Consider the following 21960-nt stretch of genomic DNA (forward strand, 5'->3'; position numbering starts at 1 on the left):
TGCCACAGAGATAGTGATGCTTTAAGTTATCCTAGAATTACAATTAGGAAGTTAGGTGAATATCTCTCTCTTTCTTTCTCACTCTGTCTCTCTCTCTCTCTCTCTCTCCCGGGCACAACTTTGCAAGATTATTACTGTTATACTAGTTTTTAACAATAGGAAATCTGAGTTTAAAAATACTTCATGCCGGCTTTGCAGACGCCGCCGCCGCCGCCGCCTGGAGCCTTGTCGTAGCAGCCATGGTCAACCCCACCGTGTTCTTCGACAATGCCGTCGACGGCGAGCCCTTGGGCCGCGTCTCCTTCAAGCTGTTTGCAGACAAGGTTCCAAAGACAGCAGAAAACTTCCGTGCTATGAGCACTGGAGAGAAAGGATTTGGTTATAAGGGTTCCTGCTTTCACAGAATTATTCCAGGGTTTATGTGTCAGGGTGGTGACTTCACACGCCATAATGGCACTGGTGGCAAGTCCATTTACGGGGAGAAATTTGATGATGAGAACTTCATCCTAAAGCATACAGGTCCTGGCATCTTGTCCATGGCAAATGCTGGACCCAACACAAATGGTTCCCAGTTTTTCATCTGCATTGTCAAGACTGAGTGGTTGGATGGCAAGCATGTGGTCTTTGGCAAGGTGAAAGAAGGCATGAATATTGTGGAGGCCATGGAGCGCTTTGAGTCCAGGAATGGCAAGAAGATCACCATTGCTGACTGTGGACAACTTTAATAAGTTTGAATTGTGTTTTATCTTAACCACCAGACCATTCCTTCTGTAGCTCAGGAGAGCACCCTCCACCCCATGTGCTCGCAGTATCCTAAAATCTGTGCTCTCGCTGCAGTTCCCTTTGGGTTCCATGTTTTCCTTGTTCTCTTCCATGCCTAGCTGGATTGCAGAGTTAAGTTTATGATTATGAAATAAAGACGAAATAACAACAAAAATAAAAATAAAAATAAAAATACTTCATGCCTTTCCCACAGTCATTTAGCTATAAAATGTAGAGACAAGACCAAATGCATTGTTTATGTTTTCTGTTACAATGTATCATTTTCTTACTTATTTTATATATTCTGGAATGAATGTGTGTGATATAAAACCCAAGTTCTCACTTTTTCTCTCCTGTGCGTTTAACAATTCTCACATTTAGGCATAAAATGCGGTGTATCTGTTAAATGATGATAGTACATATTCTATTTAAAACCAGTGGCATAAAAATTTTTCTTCATTCAACTTCAAATTATATTCTTTTCATGTGCACTTTACTTCTATTTCAAGTTTCAATGTTTGTATTTTGTTCTTTGAGTTTCCATCAAGGTTGGCAATAGTTTTAACATTTAACTACCACGAAAATCATCCTTTCAACAAAATTATTAATAATATTGCGATTCTACTAGAAAATAGAGAAAATATTCTTAAATCTCCAAGGACCACTTTTAAGCCTTAAAATTACTTTAAAGTTTGAAAATATCTCTTATGAAAATGTGAAGACATTTAAGGCCTACCAGCTACATCTCAACGCAGGATGTGTTTGATTAACTGGGCCATGTGAAAAGATAAAAAAAAATTTTATTGAGCCATGTGAAAAAGATAAAAAATTTAACCATTTTCATATTAAAGTTTATTTTGATATTCAAATCAAGAAATAACCTGGAGATTTGAAAAACTGAAAACCATATAAAAACAAGTAAGTTCAAACAATTCATTGAGTTTTGTTGTTTATCTTATGTAGAAATTTAAAATGCTATTGCAACAGAGATTTAAAATTTGCTTAAGTCTGCAACTGACAATTCAAAGTCAGAAAGGCAGCTGAGGAATTCATAAATATATTACATATTACCTTCAATGTGTAGATAACATCTTACATGCCTGAGAACTGCATTTATAGAAAGTCATCCAAAAACCATGCCTGGTAAAAAATAATAATAATTAAAAGCCACATTTGAAATAAAGTTAAAATCGACAAAAAGAGAAAATGGTGCAAATTATTATTTTTGAGCATTCTAGTATCAAGACTAATTTTAATTTAATTACATTTTAAATATATCCTATGTTGGCACTTAGTCCAGGCATTTAGTCATATATACATATATATCACAGTTAAATAGTAAGCTTATAAGGAAGAGTTTTCAAAACAGACATTTATATAATGACTTTGTAAACTACTTAATTTCTAAGAATATTGCAGTCATTATAAAAAAAAGTACTTTCTGCTTTTAGTTACTAGTTTTCAGGAAAAAGGGAGCTAGAATACCTTAGAATAAGCTAAATAACTTTCCTTTGAATTGGGAAATTTATGTTAAGCACCAAACACATTGTGAGAATCAGTTGGTACTCATTAAACATATTACAGCAGAGTACAAGTAGCTGTAGTAGTAACAGTATGCAGGTTTTCAGTGACAACAACCCTGGGATGAAAAAACCATTATTTCCATTTATTATTTAAGAGAAGGATGCAGAAGTTTTAAATACTTTAAGATTAAACCATGTCTGAGCATTGGAGCCACAATTTTAAGTATTAGCTGCTTCCTAAGCTTATACTTTTTGCAGTGATTTAACAGTCCACTACTTTATATAACATCAGGTCTTATAAGCTACATTGTAATATAAACAGATGAATAGTGTCATAACCGCAAAAAGCTGGTTTATAAGAGTGCTTCACATTTTCAGAAGTTAAAAATTATTTTCATTACTTAAAAGTAACTTGTCAACTTAGGATTCATGCATCATCATTTACAACATAGGCACCATTTAGTTTTGTTTAATTTTAGGTTCAAAGGTATATGTGTAGGTTTGTTACATGGGTAAATTGCGTGTTGTTGAGGCTTGGTATATGAATGAACCTATCACCAAGTAGTGAACATAGTACCCAATAGGTAGCCTTCCAGTGCACACCCTTCTCCCCTCTAGCAGTCTGCAGTCTATCATTCCCTTCTTTGTGTCTATGTGTATTCAGTGTTTAGCTGCCACTTACAAGTAAAAGCATGCAGTATTTGGTTTTCTGTTCCTGCGTTAGTTCACTGAAGATAATGGCCTTCCATTGCATGCATGTTGATGCAAAGGACATGATTTCATTATTTTTTATGACTGCACAGTACTGCATGGTATATATGTATGACATTTTCCTTACATAGTCCACCATTGATGGGCATCTGAGTCTATTCCATGTCTTTGCTATTGTGAATAGTTCTGTGATAAACACAAGAGTACATGTGCCTATTTTTATAATACATGATACATATTAATAAAGGTCCATTGCTGTTATTGACTGAATGTTTATGTTCCCTCAAAATTTATACATTGAAATCTTAACCCCCAGTGATATGGTATCTGGAGGTGGGGCCCTTGGTCAACCATTAGGTAATGAGGGTAGAAGCCTCATGAATAGAATTAGCATCCTTTTAGAAGATAGATCCTTGCTGTCACTCTCTATTCTCCACCATGTGAAGACAAAGCAAGAAGACAGCTGTCTGCAAAGTAGAAGGTGGGCCATGGTTCACCAGATACCATATCTGCCAGCACTTTGCCTCCAGAACTGCAAGAAATAAATGTTTGGTATTTAAGCTGCCCAGTCATCTATGGTAGTCTGTTATAGTAGCTTGATTGACTAAGGTAACTGCCCTTCAATAATTATCATATATTCTATACTACCTGATTCTAGGATAAAGAATATTACTATCAGTCTATTTTTAAGTAAACATGAGTCCTTTTGAATTAAAGTACTTTTTAGTATTTGCACAGGCAAGCAAGCAATCTTTAGCATGACAATTGCCATGACTTAATAATGAATGATCTCTAGAATTCTTTTTAAGGAATGCACAAGATACAGTGAAGTCAGCCAAGAAATTTCAATGAGTGAGGATCAAATTATTTTTTAATAAAATCTTGGGAAACTGTTGTTACTGCATTTACAAATAGGAAAAAGACACGTGTAGGCGAGAAAACGACTGTGGAAAGTGCTAGTAAGAACCATTCCTGTTTAGAATCAATCTGCCATGTTGTCCAAGCTCAACACATCCAGAAATAAATAAATAAGTAAATAAATAAAAAATAAATAAATAATGTTGAAAGTTGATATCATATAGTGAAATCATACTAATCACTTGAGATTATTTTTAGTCTAAAATAAAAACAATCACATACTAATGTGTTGTCAATCATGTGCTTTAAAGTAACAACTATTATTCTTTTTAACTCAGGCATGTTTGTTAGAAATGTTTTGTTGATGAATCTGAAACAAGATTAGAAAAAAATACCTTACCAGCCAACAAAGGCTATATTATTTTAGCACTATGGGGTTATAGTGATAGTAGCATATTCAGTCCTTCATTTCCCTGAAAAATGATAGCATTTGTAGCATCATTTGTAGCAATCCTGTTTAAGTAAAAAGTCATCTATTCATAGCCATATAATTATATCTCTAGCTACAGATACGTGCATATGTGCAATATATACACTGACTTCATATGTGCACTGATTGGTTATGTGACTTAGTCCAAAACAAACTGGTCAAAACAGCAATTTGTTTAAAATAAATCAAATGGTTCGTCTTTACTTTTTAAACTTCAGCTGGTGATAACTACTTTAACTTGTTTTAGATTTATATGAGTATAATTACAATGAAAAGATTGCAATAATGCTATGAATGCTCTGTTCAAGTTTTTAACCAGATTCATTTACTTTATTTAGCAATGTTTTTAGACTTTCATGTCTTTTATTTTTAAGGAGAACTAATTAGACATTTAGATGAAGAATAAAACCTCAAAATAATGGAAAGAGATGTGAGGAGTAATTTTACACATCAACTTGCCTAGGTTATTATGGTGCCCATTGGCTTGGCCAAACATCAGTACTTGGAAGTTGCTGTTTAGATGTGACTGATATTTTAATCAATAAATGTTGAATAAAACATATTATTCTTCATAATGTAAACAAGCTTACAGTTGAAAACTTTAAGAACAGAGACTGAGGCTTCTGGAAAAGAAGGAATTCTCTCCAAGACTGCAACATAAAAACTCTGAGTTTTCATCGGCTGCTTTGTGAAATTAGGATTCAAGACTGAAACATTAATTCTTACCTAAATTTCCATCCTACTGGCCTGCCTTACAAATTTCAAACTTGTCAGCTCCCACATTGTGGGAGCCAATTTCTTAAAATACATCTCTTCTCTTTCTCCCCACCTTTCTCTCAATACATATATATGTCATATATATAATTTTAAATAGTGATTTTCACACCTGATTTTTAAATAAAGACACATAAAACTTGATGTCTAGGTAACTTCCCATTTTCTAATTCAGCATTCCAACAATTTTGGCTATTTATCCTAGGAACACTGTTTCTTTAATTCAACAAATCACTATGACAAAGTTAAAATAAGCATCTCTGAAAGAATAATAACAGAATAAGTTTTTAAAATATCCACTTTCTACTAACTTTCTGGTTTCACTAATTTGTTGCTTTGAAACCATAAACTTTTATCAGAAATGAAGACTGTAGTAAAATGTCAGTGCTAGAGTAGACCTGAGAAAAATGTCTTCCAACTCCCTCATCTCAAAGTGATTGTTGCTCTGAGGTCATACAAATAACAGTCTCCCAGTAAGGTGCTACACTGATATCATACTCAAAGAAAAACAATTATATATTATGTGGAATAAATATTAATAATAAGCACACAAGTATTTGTTAAATAATTGAAGAAGAGGATAAATAAAGACAGTTTCTTCCTCCACTATTTTTCAACTTAACAGAATAGTAATTCAGATCAACTTGCAAAGAATATAAAGGTGAATTTGATTTTCAGAAATTTTAGAACAACATAATGTATGACATTTGCATTTCATTGCAAATTTTGGCTTAAATGGCTGACCAACAGTAAAAATCATCCTTAAGTAAATTTAAAAATATAAAACCACATGGATCTCAGTAATTTAAAATACAGATAATATTTATAAGAACCTAGAAATAATATGTAAGCCAAATGCAATGAATTAGAGTAAATGAAAGAGAAAATTAGGAGATTGAAACAGAAAGAGAACTGATAATAGGAAAAAAATGGGAAAACAGAATAGATACTTTATACATATATTTATATTTATTTACTTATATGTTTTGTATATGTGTTTATTATGTATAGTCTATATAGTAATAAGGATGACCAACGAATGAAAAAGGAAGAAGAAAGAACATGGTGGGGGAGATAACTTAGCTTAGCACAAAGAAATCACTATCACCACCCTATATGGCATTTTTAATTTATGTTTTTCTAAAGTAAAACACAAACAAATACAATAATAGAGCTAAAATAATTAGATATATTTATTGAAGACAGGATGAACAAAACAATTTAAAAGGATATCCTATTTCTGAAACTATTCTCTTTTCATAGAACGAATTTGTTTCATTGAAGGCAACAGAGAAAGATTTTAATGCCATAATATATCACATTAGTTTTTAATCACTCATATATACAACAACTTCCCTTTTTCTATTTTTCTTGCATTATCTGCTAGTTTACCTTCTCCATCAATTTCTTGAGGAACACTTGTCACCTGGTTTATAACCCCTCTCTCTTACATGATTCTTGCTACCAAATGCTACGATTTCAATATGCTCATCAATACTACATCCATCCTCACTAGCTCCATAATCCCTAATACCTTCTACTGAAAGGACAGTCACTTTCATTCCACCTCAGCAACACTCTTACAAGATTATTACCTCAACCTTAGGATCACACAAACACATCCTAGCTGAAATTATAAACCCAGATGGTTCTACCTCCTACCTCAGCCTCCCATCTCCTATTCTTTCTCTGTCCTGCCTGGTGCACCTACTCATCAGACTTCTGAAGCCTTAGTGTGTTTCATAAGCCTCTCTCCTGCAAGTAAATGGCATATCCTATGTTTCACAATAATTGTCTCAAATACGTAGAATTCGTAGAATTCGCTTCAGACTTTCAACTCAGCTGTTGCTCATATTCTCAGTAAAATAACTTACTATTTTAGTATCAAAATGGACAACAGATATCAACTCCTTCAACTTTCTAGCCACTGCCAGCCTTCTTTGTTTCTCTATTTCCTTCTTTTCTTTGTATCACAAAGTAAGATAGTTTTTCCTAAAGTTATCTGAGTTTTTCTTCCAGTCCCTCCAGATTCTCAATTCCATCTAATATCCTGTCTGCTTTATACCATTTATCTTTCTTTCCACTCATCATCTGTAAAATGGGACTTGTACACATTTAATTATACAAAATCCTGTACATAAAGCACTTGACACAATGTACAGTACATATTAAATGCTATAAAATGTTATTTTTTATTAGAATAGCAATAGTAATAGTGATATAATTTTTATATATGAGAATTATTTTACACCTAAATATAAACAAATTAAATAAATATGACATATCCACTGCCTCTTCCTTTCACTCTTACTCTTTTTCTTCTTATCATCATTTATTGAGTTCTTACCATGTCATTCATCATTCTAAACCTTTTTATAGTTGTAAAACTTAAAATCCTTACAACAGGCTTAACAATGTTGGGGGCAAATAGCAAGCACTTGATTAATGTTAGTAAAAGTAGTTGTAGTAATGATTAGATAACAACTGTATAGCTATCATAATGGCCCTCTGACGAAGAGTTAAGGAAATTGCCCAAGGTTATAAACCTAGTAAAAGGTGGGGATGTATGCTTGCAATTAGATTAACTCATTGACACATCTGCTTAACAATCCCTACCCTTGGAAGCTTTAGGCTAACTTCCTGATTTTTTTTTAAAAATAGTCTGTTATCAGGCACCAACCCTGTAAACATCACAATGCTGTCAATGACAACCATCCTTCTTGGAGCTTTTCCTTCCTCTCCTATAATCCTACCATGCCACTTGTCAACAGAAATAAAAGCTTACCTTCCTGAGCTCCGACTTTGTGTCAGTGATTGAACCAATAAGTATACAGGCCCTGACTAATTTTATCCTTACAGCAATCCTATGAGGGAGGAATTGTTATTATTATCTCTGTTTTACAAATGAGCAGCATTAAGTTGCATGAGGTTCAGAAAGTGAAAATATCTGGATTATATGGTGACACAATTTATACAAGTAACAAAGTATAAATCCAGGATGAGCAGTCAGCAGCCTGGCTCATGTTTTGTACTCACAGTGATGTTCCAATGACCTTAGTGTCCCAGTTAGTAGCATATAACTGATACTGAATACATGCTTGTGGGACAAATGTTTATGCTAGAGAATTATTATGGTAGCTAAATGCAATGTTAAAGAAGAGCTTTGAAATACTGGAAAATAACTTTTCTTTCCAGTTTTGGTGTTTTAAATGCCTAAAAAGAGTTTCCAATTCTTCAATTTGAAGCAAAAGGACTTGAACTGATGGTCTTAACATTTATCTAGACATTTAAAAAGGAGAAGAAGACGCTAAGCAATTACAGATCCTATCAGGAACACCGCCTGGGCACTCTGCAGTTACAGGAATGCAGGTATTTCTTATGTAGCTATAACAAGATAGAGGCATTTCATTAATCTAATATTGGGCACTAGTTTCCCCAAAGAGATCACTCTTTAAAAATACATTTATAGGTGTCAGGGTGAAGGTAAAGCTGGGAGGTCGAGAGGCAGGACCTATCGGGGATTAGAGAACGGGAGTGCTATTTGCCATGACATGGGAGTTGATGACAGATGGGGAAAGAGATTTGCTTTGTGGGTCCTGAAAGGAAGAAAGGAGGAGAAGTATGCAGGGATGAAAGGTGCCAGGAAGACACAGAACGTTTGAATACACTGAGGGAACACAGAAAACTAGGATCAATGATTCCATCAGATCCAAGTAAAGCTTTTGGTATTGCTGGGAGCCTCAATCGTATATGGGCAATTTTCAGTTCAGTTTGCTGGGTTCATGGAGGCTTGGTGGTAGAGGAGTTTTGGTGTAAAATCAAATGGCGCCATGCTTTATGTTTGGTCCAAGCAAGACTGCACAGTGACAGAAAAAGAGAAGCAGAAGCCCAGGAAGCAGCGGGTTTTGTAAACCAGGGTAATTTTCAGAAACCCTGAAGGAAGGCTTTGGACTTTGACAGGGTATTAAAATGACATACCTAGTTTTGATTCAGGAGATCTGGGCTTAGACCAAAAAGTCTTCAAAATTTTTCAATCACAAGAGATTAGGATTATAACCAGAGATAAAACCCACAATAGTTTCAGAACTATGAGAAGGAAACTTCTCCAAAAATAATTCCTGAGGATACACTCTAATTGCAACAGAGCAGATACATGTCTTTGGGGCCTTTAGGCAAGGTAAGAGAAGTCATGAGATCTGACAGGTGTCAATAAGAAAAATGAGAGTTGGCACAGAATAATATTTAGAAAAGTACAAAGATGAAAAATCCAAACAGAATTAGAAATGAGCACATACATAGTGAATATTTTGAAAGAACTATTAAATCTTCATTGAAAGGCTTGTTAATTAACATTTTATGCATACTAAGACTGAAGTCATTCTACCTTGTTTTATCCAAGTTACAGTCAGTATTACCAATATTACCACTCTTGTCTTACAACAATGCTACGTGTTTACCTTGCAAGAGAAGATATATGGTAAACAAAGCTGAGTGGAAATGGACTCACTGTGGGGGAGAAAATTAAGCAGCAACAATTTAGTAATATGATTTTTATTATAAAGTTATGCATAAAATGTATAATATATGCATATATGTCTTTCAATTAAAATAAAACACAAATTCAATGGGAAAGGGAATCCTGAATTAGAAGTGAAAAACTATCATCTTATATCTAAAATCGTTAATGCACTTACTGAAAAAGTATATAAAAAGTTACCTCATTTTAGGTATACTTTGCATTCTCTTCTAAGCTAGAATACAGAAACTGTATTTATTGTTTTTTTGTTTTTTGCAAAAATGTATTATCTCATTCCTCTAATTCTCATGAGTTGCAACACCTTCATACTTAGTGTTATTTTATTAAGACTGGAACCTCAAAAAGTTGTGTTCACTGAATGAATTAGCTTGTTGACAATAGTTTACAACAGTTCAGACTCACAGGGAATTTGTTATTCACTATGTTATTTATAAAACATGTTATTTGCTAAATAACATGCTAAAAAGGGAAATGTACTAGTTTTCTATTTCTGATGTTAAGTTTTTCTACTACTGACATTATATATTCTAAAACAATTTCACTATGTACCAATGTGGGTACAGTTACAAGACTTAATTTATAATTCCTATTTTTTGCCAACAACATGCTGTGAAGATTTGAACAACTTATTTAAAATTGAAGTGGCCTAAGTCAAAAATGTAGAAAAGAAGGCTTCTATTGATTGCTCTCTCTCAGCTCCTTCTTCACATACATACTAGCAAATTTTTGTCAAATGACAAACCATATATATACACCTAGTTTCTCTCTGTATGTATATATATGTGTGTGTGTGTATGTATGCATATATATGTAGCCCCATCCTGTCAGAAAAATACCTCCCTCTCACCCAGAATTTCTACGTCAACTCTCTCTTGACAGCTTAACACTTCTTTTGATCATGATGATCTTTAATGACTATTTCTTCCCCTCAACTTCTGTAATACATCTTCCTTGTGCTTATGACCTCATGTCTATTCCTACATCTCAAAGAGTCTATAATTTATTATTGGGTAGATAATATGCTGTAAACATTTTAATATCTCCAAGCCTAATGGGTACTTCGAAAATTTTTATTGGTATATTATTAGCATTATTCAGAACTTTCTTAGAAAAATAAATATATGTTTATTAAAGGTCTATTTTTTCTTCCATAGTACAAAACACACTTAAAAATCTTTATTCTAGATAAATTCTGCTTAATGTGAAATATCCTTTCAATAGGAAAGAATTCATCATTAAAGAAGCTAAAACTTTTAAAGATAATTTAGAATGTTTCATCCAATTTTTTTATTCAGGAAAAAAAAAAAACAACAGCAACAAACTTGGACCTATGAAAGTCAAGTCTCTGTTAAATTTTTGCAAGTCTCTGGGCTAACACAAGAAGAAATGGAACCATGATCTCCTAATCCTAGCTCAGCATATTTCAGCGACTACGGCAAGTATCTTAACTCTGCTATGCTGGATTCTACTCTCTGATGATATAACCGTGCTGGTTTTGTTTACCACTGTGTTCGCAGCACTGAGTCACACAAAGTCTGCCACACAGAAGTCATTTGATAATTGTTTGTTGAATGAATACTGAATGCTTCACTACACCATATGAAGTAGAATTTTACTCCCACAAAGGGCACTATTCAAAAGCATTGTTTTCCAGATCTCACTCTTACACTGAAAACACTGCTGTTCATAGACAGAAAAAAGAAAAGACAAGAGTTAATTTTCTAACTCTGGGTTTTCCAACCAAAACATACTGCCCCCTCAGAGAACTGCCATTAAGATTACGAGTCACTTGCTCTCTTTTTCCTAATATACATATGGACACATGCCATCATATCTTTGCCTGAATGCTTGCTTTGAGGAAATTTATGAGAACACATTTTTAAGCAGTAAGTTGTTATCATTGGGAATGAATGATCACAGATTTTAACTTAAAATATATAGGGAGGCCAGGCCTTGTGGCTCATGCCTGTAATCACAGTACTTTGGGAGGCTGAGGCAGCAAGATCTCTTGAGTCCAAGAGTTTGAGACTAGCCTGGTCAACATAGTGAGACCTCACCTCTACTTCCCACCTCCCCCCCAAAAAAAAATATTAGCCAGGCATGTTGGCAGCTGCCTGTAGTCCTAGCTACTCAAGAAGCTGAGGTGGGAAAATTGCTTGAGCCCAGGAGATCAAGGTTATAGTAAGCTAGGATCATTTCCCTGCACTCTGGCTCTGTCTCAAAAATAAATATAAAATGAAATAAAATAAATATATAGGTAGGGCTGGGTTCGTGGTGGCTTACACCTGTAATCCCAGTACTTTGGGAGGTGGAGCTGGGAGACTTGCTTGAGGCCCGGAGTTCAAGACCAAACTGGGCAACATGGCAAGACTCAGTCGGTAAAAAAAAACAGAAAATTAGCCAGCCATGGCAATGTGCACCTGGAGTCCCAGCTACGCAGGAGGCGGAGGTGAGAGGATTGCTTGAGCCCAGAACTTCAAGAACGCAGTGAGCTATAATCACACCACTGTACTCCAGCCTGGGCAACACGGTGAGAACTTGTCTCTAAAACATGGACAGACAATAGATGATAGATGGTAGATGACTGTTAAACTATTTATTAGAATTCAGAGATCATAAAAAAGGGTCCACAGGTGTAAAGGAGGAGGAAGATAGAAAAATCAAATGCACATTTTAAAAGAGACAGCATCAGTTTGATTTTATCTCCAGGGCTCTTTAGTAATTAAGCCACACGCATTTCATATACCTTATTATAAGTGTGTCACTGAGTTGTTCATTGGTTAGAGTTATAATAAATAATGACATAAGGTGATCTCTATTCTGTAGATGTTTACAAGACCTTTGGGAGAACAAAATGTATAGCTATGAATATGCGGGTCAAGAAGTATGACAGAGGATGGGGCGGGGAGGTGAGGTTGAAGGATGTTGCTTTAGGAGGATGAATAATTAAATTTCAACATAACAGGAGAAAAAATGAGCAGAGGGGCTTGGATTTTTATTAATCAAAAACATAGAATAAATTTTTAGTGGGAAGTACTGTGATGGGCATTAAATTTAAGGAAGATTGATCTGGCAAAGATATGCAGAATAAATTTAAGGAGAGAACTATTACTGAGGGAGAGGTCTGCTGGGAGGCCTTCTGCAGAAGTGATGAGAGACAGGAATAAGATAGTGAAAGTGGGTTAGAAAATAGAATTTGTTCCCCTTTCTCTATTTTAGCTCATTCTGAAAACTGGAAAATATTTCTAAAAGCTTTTTTTCCCACATGTTCCTGCCTACATTTAGAATATAGCGCTTAGGGATGGACACCTGAAAACGTTTGAAACAAATCCTTTATTTCATTCACAGCCATCTGGATGTCTTGATTGCATAGCTGCCTCAGCATTGCCTCATGAAACATGGAGTTATATATTCTAAGCCTGGTGACAAACTCAAGTGATCATGAATAAACACACTGCACTGCCCTCTAGCAGGGTGCAGATATTTCACTTCACTTTCAGTTTAAGGGATTGAAAGTAGGCTGCTTTTCAGATATTTCACTATTTCACGGATCAGTCACACCGGTATGTTTCCGAAGTGAAGACATATTAAATTTTTCCCTCTATCAAGAGAGAACAGAGCTAAGATTTTGAAAATATGAAGTATCGAAGCAAGGTCAGATGTACTCTCTGATACCTTTTTTAAAAATCATTTCCTTCAATTGTCAAAGGGAAAAAAATTCTTGCCTTGAAGTTCGAGGTGGAAATCATTTAAATTTTAAAGAGATTTTTATTTTGTATAAATCTCATGGTTTTTTTTTTATTCTCTGAGAATCCTTCTACCTTATCCTATAATACCAGTCAACAACGGGTATTTCAAATTACTTGAACTGACTCATGGTATAAACCAAACTGCAGAAGAAAAGGTCGCCAGGTTTTCTTGACAGTGTTATTTGATAGTATAATATATTCTGAGAAAATTCAGACAAAGTTTGGCCTCAAGAGCTAAATAAGTAAGCAATAATATACCATTCGATCTTTTACTTTATCTTCTGTGTGACTCAGAATTTGCTGTATTTTTAAATAAGTAGGAAGAAAAAACATATTAAGCATCCTCCGTTTTTATATTCAAACCATTTTATAAGCTCACCTTACTTGTATAAATTATACTTCTTCTCCAAACATGTTTTAAGTGAAATGCATATGCCACACAGAGTTGACAGTGGCAGACTTTGCCCTCAGGGAGAAAGCTAGATTCAGAGGTCTCATGAACTGACTGAAGGTCAGAATGCTGGATGCCAATCTGCATTCTTTGGCTGACTCAGCAGGAGCCTCTGCCTGCCACTTAACTTTTGGCTAGGGAATCCCACCCAGATCATGGTCTGTGTTCTAAAGGGCCTTTTATTCAGTTTAAGCAATAGATTTACCTCTTTTAAATGACAGACAAAATTTATAAATAATTTTTAGATGAGGAGAACCTTTACTGAAATTTAAATGTAAACATTTAAAAAATATATATTGGCAACAACAAGAGCAAAATTATAAACACAGCTGTACATTTGAATAGCCTTCTATCTTTATGAAAAACACTACAAGCTTTCAGTTAATACTTTTGCTCAGGAATGGTTATTACCAGAGTAACAACCTAGAACTTAAACGCACAGCAATGTAATGATTATATCCATTTTATTGAATTCCTTAACATATTTAGTGAGAGGACTTTCTATTTAACATCGTGCATCACTTTTCCCTTAGTATTTTTATTATGTCAACAAACTTTTTAGACTTACCTAATTTTTAACCCAAGATATTTTTACATCTATTTTTCACATCTCCAACTGATTATAAGGTTGTACAGGGCAAAGGCCTTGTATTTTTGTTTTATCTCTCACCAGTAGTCCCTGTAGAGTGTTTTTCACAGTGTAGGTTGTCAGTTAACATTGCAAACTAATAGACAATTGAAGTGGCCTTCCCGGCCCTCCAGCTCAGAAGGCTCACACAATGTCTGAGACTTTCAGAATCAGACTGAATGAAAAACCTAAAGGCAATAGGAACAGATGCAGAGCAACTGAGGGAAAGCTGCCAGTTGCCATTCTGATTGTGTATTTGTGAATTTCAGGAAGACTCCAGTAGGTGCTCTGTGAATGCATCTTAAGAGGGCGCAATTGACCAGCACTGAATGATAATAATTAAGATAGGACTAAACTGATTTAAAAGTACTTCTTCTCTAATGTCCTCTGAACAAGAATCAGTAAACAGGTATGTAATAGAATTTCAACAAAGCTCTTTTATTAGGAACTCTAATACTATTTGGAAATTAGATTGGTTGTGCATCCCACTAGTAAATAACACTGATGATAAGCAAATACTCTTCATCTGTATCATTCATAAAACTGCAAAATTCTGTCTCAAATTTTATTTATAGGGCAATTAGCATGACAGCAACTCATTTTAATAAGCATTCTAATTGCCGCATCAAACATTATTAAGACCTTCCAAACCCAAGTTTGATGTTTTGGGAGGATAGGTGGTGGGTGAGAAAATTATGCTTAATAGGATTTACATGAAGGATTAGTTTTTTCCCAGGGTTTGTCATGTTTGTAGAATTCCCATTAGTCACTCTAGCCCTTTTCCTAAACTATTCTGTCCAAAAATCATGTTGATGGTTCCAGTAAAAATATACTCAATGTCAACAATTTTTTAGCTGTATGGTTTATAATTCTTTCTCTAACACAGGTAAATTGTAGAATAAAATAATATGTTATACTAATCACCCAGGTGAAAATGTAATAAATAAATCTACCAGACAAGGACCAAAAATATCACTGCTTGTTCTGAACATAATGAAATGCAGCAATCTACCTAAGTGAAATTGAAGTAGGGGATATGCTTCAGAAATAAGAATGCGTACAACATGTTTAATGGATATTGGAAAAGATTCGTCTCGTGTGAACAGTGTCTGCACACATAAAAACTTATTAAGCTAATGCCTCTGAATCTAATTTCTTTTTGAATTAAAAATAAGTTTTAATCGAACCCTAACCTTTAAAGTTATATGACCTCTATTACCCTATGAGTCACACAGTTATGGCTAGGAATAAGTGAAATAAAATAGATGAGCACACTTTTAGAAAGTTGTTTAAATATCCTCAAGAATCTTAAGGTAACAAATATATTTGGGAATAAGCACACCAAAATTCTATTAAACCACTTTTTTTCCTACCTAGGATATACTCTTTCTTCCTCCAAAGATAGATCTTAGGGTTCTCAGTAAGTGGCCATTGCTTTTTAGAGAGGACAAATGAAGCAGTATCAATATTGGGAGAATATTCTTATCGGTAGTTCTACAGTTATAAAATTACAATTCCAGGGGCTGGAGACAAGTGGCTCATGCCTGTAATCCCAGCACTTTGGGAGGCTGAGGCCAGAGGACTGCTTCAGGCCAAGCATTTGAGACCAGCTTGAGCAACATAGCAAGACCCCACCATGCATGCCTGTAGTCCTAGCTACTCAGAGGCTAAGGCAGGAGGATCCTTTGAATCCAGGAGTTCAGGGTTACAGTGAGCTATGATTGTACTGCTGCACTGGAGTCTAGGCAACAGAGCATGACCCTGTCTCTAAAAAAAGAAATAAAAATACAATTTATTTATTTTGCATCTTACATAAATGGCAGATCATCATTCATGTGGTAAAAACACTGGCAGTAAAAATTCAACATAATAATGACATCATTACTAGTCTTTCAAATTAAGCTGCCATTTCTCCTCCAAAACCACTATCTTAACCACTAATCCCTATACTCTGAGGGTTTATTCTCCCTTATTTTGTGCCTTTAATCAAATTTCTCACCCATTAAAAGATAGCTTTGGCTTTCCTCACTACTCTGTTAAGAACAGTGAGGGGTCTGATATTTTTCCCTACTTGCTGGCTAATAGGTTAGCCTGCCAAAGTTTCATGGATTTCATGAATGCAACAAAAAACACAAGACTCCTGGGTCTGAGAGAAAAGATCTCATTACTGAAACTTCAATAGCATGTGCTTCCTGTTTTTATAAGTCCCTGCCTCACCTTAATTTTCATAGGGACAATGTGTGGGGCAGCCCAGGTGAATGCCATGCACACCACTGGTTTTTGACACAGCTAAGGGACCCTGAGCTCAGGAAGCTCCCCGTCTTATTAAGGTCCTGCAAGAAAGCCTGCCCAATCTTTGCCCCTGAGGTAAACATTATCTTCGCCATCCAGGTCAAGAAACAACTCTGCCCTCTTTCCTAAAGGCAGACACTATCTCTATTGTCCCTGTGCTATTGCCTATCTTTCATATAGGAGATAATATGTTTTTAGTCAACTTTATTTGGTGTCAAATATCAAGGAATACCAATTCTTATGAATAAAGTGTGAGTATAAATCTAGTTTTAAATTTTAGAATAATAATCTGCTAAAATTTGGAATGAAATCAGTTTTGACTTCAGAGAGCTTAATAACAAGAACCTCCAAGGTAAAAATCTTCAATCTATATTTTATTAATTTTTAAAAAATTGAATTATGCAAGTGCATAGTTTTAAAAGCCAAATAATTATACATCAAACAACTTTAAGTATTTCCAATACCCGGAGGCAACCTTTTCTAATGCATCTCTTAACTATTTATAAAATGGTTTTGCCTTCATATTCGGAAGTGTTTAACTTCTATTTATAGACTTAATTTACATTTTCACATTGTCTTACTGAATTCTTGAACAAAGGAAGCATTTAACTCTTATACTAACCCTCTCCTCTTTCTATATATATAGCAAGCTTTTGGTTAAGTGTTGTTATCATGACCAGGCAAGCAATCTTTACAGCTGAACCTTGTATATTGATGAAATTTTATACAGCTTTTTACACTCCCTTAACAACTCACATATTTTGTATGCTCAATTTTATATCCACCTATCATTGCCATATTACTAACCTTTCCATGAGAATTCATCCCTAAAATATCAGGTAAGCATCATTATTCCAGCTAGGTATAACTATTGTCGTGCCGCCCCGCTTTCTTATTCTGAAATTAACTTCAATATTTTCCTATACATAGTCTCCTATTTTGGGGATGATATTTCTTCCTCTTTTTTTGTTTATTTCTTAAGCTTGGAGGACAATAGATCAAAGTAGTATCCTCAGCAAGGGTGTATTAGCCAAAAACCATTGAAATCTTATAGGTCTAAAATGTCTTTATTCTTCTTTGATATTTGAAATAAATAGCCTGACTTTATAGAAGATTCTAGTTGAAATAATTTTCCTTCAGAATTTCAAAAGCTTTACTCAGTTGCCTTCTAAACCCAGATTTCAACTCTGCTTACCTGTGCCATTTTGATTCCTAATTTTTTATATGTGACCACTTTGGAAAAAATAAAAACTCTCTGGACATTGTTAAGATCTTCATTTTGTTCCTAATGTTCTGAAGTTGCAAGCTGACACATGTATTGAAGATTTTATTTACTCCATTGTGTTAAGGATCCAGTGGTAGCTTTCTAATTAAAAACACATGTCCAACTCTAAGAAATTCTTTAAAAAAAACTTCACTTTGACTTTATCTGTGTGGAACCATTATTATTTAAATGTTAGGTCAGCTAGATTAACACTCTAATTTTCTTTTCTTCTTTCTTATGTAGTACCCACTTGATTGTAAAATTTTTACAGTTTTATTTTTCAGCCCTTCTACTTATTTTTATGTTATCACTTTTAATAACGTAAGAGCTGCTATTTTATATTCTCTGAAAGTCCCTTGTTTGTATTTTCCTGTTCCTGTTACATGAAAGCATTATTTTCCCTTTTTTCTCTGAGAATACTAATTGTATTAGTCCACTTTCATACTGCTATGAAAAAAATGCCTCCTTCATAAAAGAAGGAGGATTAATTGACTCACAGTTCAGCATGGTTGGTGAGACCTCAGTAAACTCACAGTCACGGCGACGGCAAAGAGGAAGCAAGGCACCTTCTTCGCAAGGCAGCAGTGCTAACCAAGGAGGGAAAGAGCCCCTTCTTCACAAGGAAAAGTGCCGAGCAAAGGAAGAGCCCCTCAAAAAACCATCAGATCTCGTGAGAACTCAATCACTATCACAAGAACAGCATGACTCAATTACCTCCACCTGGTCTCCCCCTTAACAAGTGGAGATTACAATTCAAGATGAGATTTGTGTGGGCATGGGGGAAATCACGTTCAGACACTCAGAAGATACTCAGAAGTGATTTTCCCAAACCCCAAAAAACGAACTGGAATTGGTTAGCTTTTGATTAGACATATTTGCATAAATAACCAAATCAGATTTGGGAAATTTAGGTCACTGTGTGCTTATAAAATCTACCAGGCTATAAATATATTTTATCAATAAATTTTATTTTCTAAAACTCTTGGAATGCTTTTAAAATTCTTAAATGTTAAAATAAAGGTCCTATAAATTGAGGGACATGATTATAATAATTTTTCAAACTGTATTCTTTTTTTTTTGTTTTTTTTTTTTTGAGACGGAGTTTCGCTCTTGTTACCCAGGCTGGAGTGCAATGGCGCGATCTCGGCTCACCGCAACCTCCGCCCCCTGGGTTCAGGCAATTCTCCTGCCTCAGCCTCCTGAGTAGCTGGGATTACAGGCACACGCCACTGTGCCCAGCTAATTTTTTGTAATTTTAAGTAGAGACGGGGTTTCACCATGTTGACCAGGTTGGTCTCGTTCTGCCGACCTCGTGATCCACCCGCCTCGGCCTCCCAAAGTGCTGGGATTACAGGCTTGAGCCACCGCGCCCGGCCCTCAAACTGTATTCTTGATTAACACAGTAAAAAATGCATTTCGTAGTTCCTTTATAAAATATATGTAGTTTAATATTTTCTACTACATTGTAGAAAATTATGTGGGAAAAAGTTGCCAATGAAGATACATAAACTTTCTCAAAGTGATCAAAATGTTAACATAGCTATTACAAAGATTTCAAAGTATCTATCTAAAGAAAGTCATCTCATTTTATATTATTCACTATTGTGTCAAGTTCTTTCCTGAAACTAAATTTCCTTATTAAAATAATGATTGGTTAGCAGGTAATTTTATTTTAGGAAGGTTTTAGCTCTAAAGGTAAAAACTTGTATCAGAACATGGGATTTAATGAGAGAGATCCATTTTCACTATTATAAAAACTCTATAAGACTACTGATACATTACATCAATGCATTATGTGTTAATTATACATCAATAGCTTACGGGGCAGATTTTAGAAACAATCTATAACAAGGGATTCAAGAATAAATGATAACATTAATCATTATTTTTGTTTAATCCAAGTCATAGTCTGCCTCAGCCTGGTGTTTTAAATATATTTTTTACTGCCAATTTTGCATGAGTGTATTTTGTTTTTATGCATATCCTGTTTCCAAATTCTACTGATGTTGAAAGTTCCACATGTGAAATCGGTTTAGAAAAAGAAACAGAAACCAACAATGCAGTCGATGATTTTAAAGGCATCATTCCAAACACAAAAAAAGATCCTATTTTTTTTTAACATTTCCTAGAATAATTAAAGCAAAGTACCTGAAATATATTAAGTCATTCACTTGCTTATGGTTTATATATATGAAAATCTATTCAATTAAGCTGTCCAATATCTAATCAAAATTAGAGCACAAATAAATCTTAAAGACTGTAATTCAATTTTAGACACCATCATTGCCAAATTTAAACAAAACATGAATATGCTAGTCATGTCCTTAACAACAATGATAAAGCATGTTTTAAATTATAGAAATTCAGGTAGAGAAAAGGTACTTGAACCTAAAAACTCTGGTCTTCAATCAAGGTTATATTTGGGGCACATGGATTTCTTTGATAGGTCTAGTGGTCTCAGTTGTTAAGTATTCATACCACTCCAAGCATTTTTGAAAATTTACTACTAAAGGAATTTATTCAAACCCTCAAAAATAGGCATAACTATTTAAATGTATGTTTACATCTGCGTAGTAGAAAGATCTCTGGAGCTAAAGGTAAGGCATTCTCTGGGGATTTGATATGAGAGATATGTCATGTTTATTTATATAGTCTAGAACTTAACATCATGTTATTTTCTCAAATGGCATAATTTTAGACAGCTTGTTAATAAATCCTAGTCACCAAACAAGTACTGAAAACAGCACTTCAACGTGGTATGCATCACAATGATATTTCACTGAAATAACATAAAACAAGATGCTTGTCAAGTCCAGGTTGCATGAGAAAAACCCCAAAGGAAGTCAAAGAAGAGGAAAGTAACAAAGAACTCAGGCGTGGCTGAATGAAGGTAAGTCAAGCCTTAGAAGGCTAGCAGGGTTTGGGAAACCTGGAGAGAGCAGTGCTATTGTTTCCAGTAAGGTGTCCCATCTGAATAAGATACTTAGGTACAACCCAGTCTACACAGCAAGAGATATCATCAGGTAGAAAGGAGAAGGGATAATGCAGACTAGCAACGAAAAGGCTCTCTAGCAAAAGAAAAAGAGAAAAATATTTTTTAAGTCTCTAAAAATGTGAATTTCCCAGTTTATATTTAACTTGCTAAACCAGCAATACTTTTTTTTTTTAATTATCAGACCTATTATTGTATAAATTCAAGTAAAGATCCCATGTTCAAAACCTTTGGAGTATGTGTTTCAGAAATTTTCAGATTTTAGAAAGATAATACACTACACATGCTACCTACTAAATAAGACACTCAGCTGGATCTTTGGCTATATTGTGTAATGCAACACATTTCCTGGGCAAAACGTGATTATTCAAAGTATGGCAAATAAAGAGTGTAAAGCTTTTTTTCTATTTTTCTTTTCTCTTTTTTTCCATTTTATTCAAGTCATTTCAGATCAAATTTTGACATTAGTTCACATCAAGTTTTGCTTACAAAAGTTACAAACAAACCACACTCACTGACTTTCAGAACTTTAGATTTTATAATTGTGTTTAAAGTATTGAAGAGGTGTATTTAAAATTTGATGACCTAAACTGCAATAACTAAAAAAGCAGAAGTATGTACTCTAGACATACTTTACAGAAGTATGTTATTACATATGAACTATGAATATTACAGAAGTATTTAATTCATGTAAATTAAACTTAATCTAATTTAAAGTTATATATGAACAAAAACACTGAAAATATTGGGTCAGAAAAAGGGAAATAAGGAGCTCTATTATTTTGGGAAGTATGCAGGTACAGTCAACCTGTGCACCCATAATAATAATGAAAGGGTAACATGGGATGAAAATTTCTAAATTACGCCGAGGGATAAGGGGCAGGGTGCCCCAGGAGTTAGAAGATACCGGAGGGGATGAAACGCAGAGG

The 21960-nt window shown here is 34.5% G+C and overlaps 1 protein-coding gene and 1 pseudogene across 4 annotated transcripts in view; one reads left to right on the forward strand and one right to left on the reverse strand.

Annotated features, from left to right (window-relative positions):
• Positions 1-21960, reverse strand: part of MDGA2 (MAM domain containing glycosylphosphatidylinositol anchor 2) — an 871115-nt gene that overhangs the window by 379866 nt on the left and 469289 nt on the right. The window lies entirely within an intron of this gene.
• LOC100401782 (peptidyl-prolyl cis-trans isomerase A pseudogene) lies at positions 191-955 on the forward strand (annotated as a pseudogene).

The sequence above is a fragment of the Callithrix jacchus genome, chromosome 8 (assembly GCF_049354715.1).
Source record: "Callithrix jacchus isolate 240 chromosome 8, calJac240_pri, whole genome shotgun sequence".
NCBI classification, from domain to species: Eukaryota; Metazoa; Chordata; class Mammalia; order Primates; family Cebidae; genus Callithrix; species Callithrix jacchus.